Source organism: Chinchilla lanigera, unplaced genomic scaffold (assembly GCF_000276665.1).
Source record: "Chinchilla lanigera isolate Chin_1 unplaced genomic scaffold, ChiLan1.0 scaffold00004, whole genome shotgun sequence".
NCBI classification, from domain to species: Eukaryota; Metazoa; Chordata; class Mammalia; order Rodentia; family Chinchillidae; genus Chinchilla; species Chinchilla lanigera.
The window spans coordinates 7827388-7833233 of NW_004955405.1; positions in this window are offsets into that span (position 1 = coordinate 7827388).

A 5846-nucleotide genomic window follows, 5' to 3' on the forward strand; every position below is an offset into this window, starting at 1 on the left:
TCATGACACACAATTAAATATGCAAAGAAGCAATGAAAAGTACAGAACTGGTAGCTTCATTCCTGGATACTGCAGAAGAAAGAACCACTGACATAATCTTTGCACAGGTATTACAACATATACGACAGAAGCCTGGGTAAACAATGACAGAACCAATTTTTTTTCCATAAAACTCTTGTCCTTTAAAAAGTAGAGGTAGGCAGTATACCTTTTTCCTTATTGAAGAATATTCTGAACGTATTTTTCTGGTACATTTTTCCCCCTTGTAGTTCTATGCTTTCTCAGGTACTTTCATTTTCTTAATTGAAATTTTGAAGCAGGAAGCAGCAGTTTGAAACATCCAAAGGGCAGAATAAGACAACACTCCACCTGCTGTGTCATTCACTATTGGATTTTGCTTTTCCTGAAATACTGCTCAGTGAATCAATTTCATATTGGCATTATGAAATTAAGATCTTGGTTCACATTACACACACACACACACACACACACACACACAATTTCCCCTGAATCTGAAATCAGGCTGCCTGGCTTGAATATCTACTCTGTTCCTCCTACTTATATGGTGTGACACTGGGCTAATCTCTTGGTCTCTGCAAGCCTCAGTTTGCTAATCTGTAAAATGGCAATAATAATCTCTAACATGGAAGATTATTGGAAGGAAGGACTAGGAGAATATTTGGAAAGTACCCTACACAAAACCTTACACACAAGAAGTGCTCAATATACCTTAATATTTTTTACTTTTATTCTTTTTGATGTTTTTCTATAACTATATTGACTAAAAATCCATTGATTATTAAACATTTTTCAATCTTTCACTTTATGTCTAATGTTCTCAGCATTAAACTAATTCTTCATGCATTTTCTCTCTCTATGTGTTAAAACCTAGAGAAAACAGAAAATTAACTTCTTATTATTTTTAAAGTCAACGTTCTTAAGAGAAAAAATGCAGTACTGCCCTGGCACACACCCCATGTGCTGTGGCTCCGAGGTGAGAGTGACATCAAATAAATCCCAGATACACTGCCTCAAGAGCTGGCGTCCTTCAGAGGATGAATCACTGTTGCAAATGCACAGCACTCTTTTGACCCAGCTAAACAAGCCTTCGAAGCAGATAGAAACCAGTGGTCAGTTAAAAATATCAGTTAAACTAAGTAAACTGCTTTGTATGTGGACAGAAGAAGGAAATGAAAAGAAAGAAAAGGACTGAGAGGCAAAGATCCTTGCTAAAGATCAGGAAAGGGGCATTATGCGTGTCATAGTATATGTGTGAGGTGTTGAGTGAATATTCTCCCCTCTAAACTGTAAGAGAGCACTGAAAACTATCACTTGCTCCAGGGAGGGTTAAACTGGGCCTCCGACTGAGCTTATGAATTCAACACAGTCTTTGGCTTTTCTAGGAATCACTTTTTAGAGAAACAAATGTCACAGTTTAAAATAGGCTCAAACTACCTTCCACTAATAATTTCTACCTTAAAATAGTTTAAATTTATTCATAGAAACTCAACAAATTAACTTCACTTCTGGTTCCAGATATACAGCTTTTAGTTTCTAAAATATTTCATAAATCTACTATTGCCACCTACAACATCTTTATTAAAATTGGCTCTTTCAGCGAGAATGCTTTATTGCCACATACTTCTCAGTTGTCTCCCCTAACAGTATTTGGGTCTGAGAACACAATCAGTTTTGCTATCTGAAAATCACTTGTTCTTCTTTTTAGTATACATCTTGAAATAGAAGTAGCATTATACTGAAAATGAGGAGCAATCTGAACAATAAATTTTAGAACTGCCATTTTCTGTCATCAAGCCCTACCGTGATGCCTTGGAATAACATGGATACCTATTATTTGTTTATGGTTACAATCTTCACTGTCATTTTATGCTGTTATTTCCTCTCTTCTAAACTAAGGTTACTGTCTTATAAATGGCTCCATTGCACTTGATTTCTCTCCATTCAAACCCATGATCTTAAAATATTTTGCAAGCTACTATTTGATGAGCATTTATTGTGTCACACGTCATGATGAAGGCTGGATACAGAGAAGCTCATCGAACACTTACAGTCACCCTGGAGGTGGGAGGTGTGAGGGAGCCATGTCTGCCCCACAGCTATTCTTTCCTTTTCCCAGTGCACCCTCCTGGGGCCAGTGGTTCAACATCTGCATGCCATGCCACATCTCCTCACTGCCACTCACCAAGTTTTCAGACACTATTATTTGGTACAGTGTTCACGTACATTCATACAAACTTGAGCTAGAACTTAGTGAAGTTTGGAAAGATATAGAACTGGAAGGGCTCTGCTTTCCACTGTAAACCATGGAAGTGATTTAGAGATCTGGATATGAGCCACAGTGGCAACTTCTGGATATAGAAGAGCCTTCCTAATTATGGCAGGAACAGCATATCTATGTTGGTCCAGTTATTTAGTGTGGTTGGGGCATCATTTTTATACTCAGTATCAAGATTGAGTATCAGTATCTGTCCATCTAATGTCTCCAAAGATCACTTGAGAGTCTGTAAAGTAACTATCTCCATGGTTAAACCAGCCAGAGCAGAATGTAGGAACTACTGAGGGTCAACTGTATACAAAATACACTTCCACCGCACATTTGATATAGAATAGATAAATTTCTCTTAAATTTATGTAGGTAGTAAGTAGCGGTTTGGGATTCAAATCCACACAGAAATCGCTGAGTCTGTGCTTTTAACCCCTATGAGACACAATGTGTCCACATTCACTATTCAGTCTCCACTGTACACACATTACTGCAGAAAAGATAAAGTCCAAATACTTCTGCTTCTCATCAAAAACCACTGTTAATTCATCCCAAGTTTTTTTCCTGTTCATTTTTTCCTCCCCAAAGCACTCAAGTCACACAGCCATTTTTCTCTCTTGAAGCTTACAAATAATTTAAAGTAACTAATTTGTCAGCAAAATAATTTTTATTTTCTGTCCTCATGGAGTTCAGAATGTGTGTGTGTGTGTGTGTGACTCTGGATTGAACCTAGGGTCTTTGAACTAAACTCTTTTTTATTGTTTTATTTGGAGACAAGGTCTCACTAAGTTGCTAAGCTGTCCTGACCGGGAACTTGGGACCTCCCTGTGTCACAAAGCACTCAGGATTTCAGGCATGCATCACAATGCCCAGCTAAGATTTTATCATAGACTTATTTAATAATATTTAGCTTATTAAATGGATGTCAAGTTCCATATAACTGATCAAATAAAAATTTTATAGAAGAAAAGAAAGAGTAGGAGGGAAATGGAATTCATCCATACATATCTCCCTGCTAGTACAAGTGATGCTAGAAAACTGCTTTTTAATAAAGACTGTTTCAGTTACAAATGACAGACTCCCAGGTCAAATGAGTTTAAGCAAAAAAGGAAGTCCAGGGACCTGAGTTCACTTAAAGATGCTTAAGCAGTCCTTGCTTATATTTTTCTCTTTAATTGTTGGCATTTCTTTTACATTATCTAGAAAATTTTCATTTTAGCTGTATATCCTCAAGGTAGCCAACGAGTCCCCTAAAGCTCTAGGTATGTATCTTAGCAGTTCATAAACTCCATAAAAATAGAGATTATCTTTCCCCACAGTTCTTGCAAAAGTTGCCAGACATACATTTATTTCTTCTAATTAGCTCAGTTTGAGTCATATACTCACCCTAGAATAAATTAGTATAACACTTTAAAGTACAGAATACTCAAAAGAGACATGGGAACTGAAAAATGGTTAATAGATAATTTTAAAAATAATTAGGGTACCATTATCAAAATTTAGAAAAATTTTCTAAAGAGGCAAAAACAAAAAATGTCTAACATACTACTAAATATTTTTACATAATTTATGAAACAGGCAACATACATATCCAAAGAAAGTTAGTTTAAAGGATTTACATATAGCAATACTGTAATAAATGTGGATATAAGTATGATGACTAGATGTTTTTCAAATGTCTGTGATGAGGGAAATTGATATTAGTCATTTCAAGATTATGGTCATTGTATTTTCTAAGAGATTAGAAAAAACAACAGAAAGAATATAGGTATAGTGGTACCCTGTTTATCTGAAGGGGATACTTCCAAGACCCTAGTGGATGCTTAAAATTGTGAATGATATCAAAACCCCTATATACTATGTCTTTTCCTATACATATATTCCTATGATAAAGTTTAATTTGTAGATTAGACTGGCTTGGTTACTTTCTTTTTGCTGAGACACAATACCTGACACCCACAAGTTAAACAAGGAAAAGTTTATTTAGCTCACAATTTGTGGAGGTTTCAGTCACAGTCACCTAGGCCCAAGGCAGGGTGGCATGGCAGACAGTCATTGCAGAGGACAAACAGTCCATGGCAGGCATATAGGAAACAGAGACCAAGGATGGAGGGAGGGACAGACCCTTCTAGGCCACACCTCCAGTGACTTACCTCCTCCAACCAGGCTCTGTCTCCCAACACCACATTTAGCTGACATTAACTTTGCAGTGATCCACTGATGAGAACCACATTCCCATGATTGAAAACTTCCCAAAACCCCATCTATGAGCATGTGAGGATTTGGTGGGACACATAGATATTAACCACATCAACCACAGTAACATATAGATAATAACCATATCAACCACAGTGAGAAACTTATAAGCATATTAATAAAATATAACAATTATAACAACATATTGTAATGAAAATTATATGAATGTGGTATCTCTCAAAATATCTTATTGCACTTTTTTTTCCACTTCTGTTGGTGGGAGTGTAGACTGGGGCAACTGCTGTGGAGATCAATCTGGAGATGCCTCAGTAAACTAGGATTAGAGGTCCCATTCAACCTAGCTATTTCCCTTTTGAATATTTTTCTAGAAGGACTGGAACATCATGCCACAGTGATATATGTACACCCATGTTTGTAGCAGTGAAATTTGTAATAGCTAAATAGTGGAAACACCCCAAATGTCCATCAATGGAGGAATGGACAAAAAAGATGTGGCATTTTTATATAATGGAATACTACTCAACTATAAAGAAAGATAAACTCGAGGCTTTTATAGGCAAGTGGATGCAACTAGAAGCCATACTCACAAGTGAAATAAATCAGACTCAGATGTGTAAACATCATATTGTCTCCCTAGTGTAAGAACCTGAAAGAGTCAATAAAATCTGAAAGGTCCAACAGATACCATGAAAGGGAAAGAAAGTGCTCAAAAAGAAAGAACTGGGATGGGGGAAAAGAGGAAAGTAAGAAAATAGGAAGAGAGTAATTATGTATATATATCTACACAAGATAGCTAAGATAATTGTACTACTAATTTATATTGGTTTATTGAAAGAACAATTAATGTTTAATTGTTTGATCAATCTTATATGCCTAGATCTGATTATCTGAGTAACCACTTTAAGGATAACAATATGTAATACAACAACCATTCTTAATTTCCTACCACCTTGTTTGTTATTCTGTATCATTTTTCTTGCTTTTGTATTGTTTTGCTTATGTCTTTTATTTGCGAATTTGTTTTTGTTCTTTTCTCATTAAAATAAAAAAGAATACAAGTATAAAATCATAAAAAGCAATTTATGGCTCTTTTTGACATATCAAAATTGCCAGAATCAACACTATTTGTTTTGTGGTCATTATTTAGTAAAGGAGGAGTTACTTAAGCACGGCACTGTGGAGCCTTGACAGTTAATCCGAAAAACAAAGCCGCTACTCAACTACTAGCAGGCTGGTACCAGAGACGATGTGGATGTGCGAGACTTAGGGAGGATTTGAGTCCTGGCTGAGGCTGAGCAGGAAGTGTGAGATTTCATCATGCTGTTAAGAAAAGCTCACAATTTAA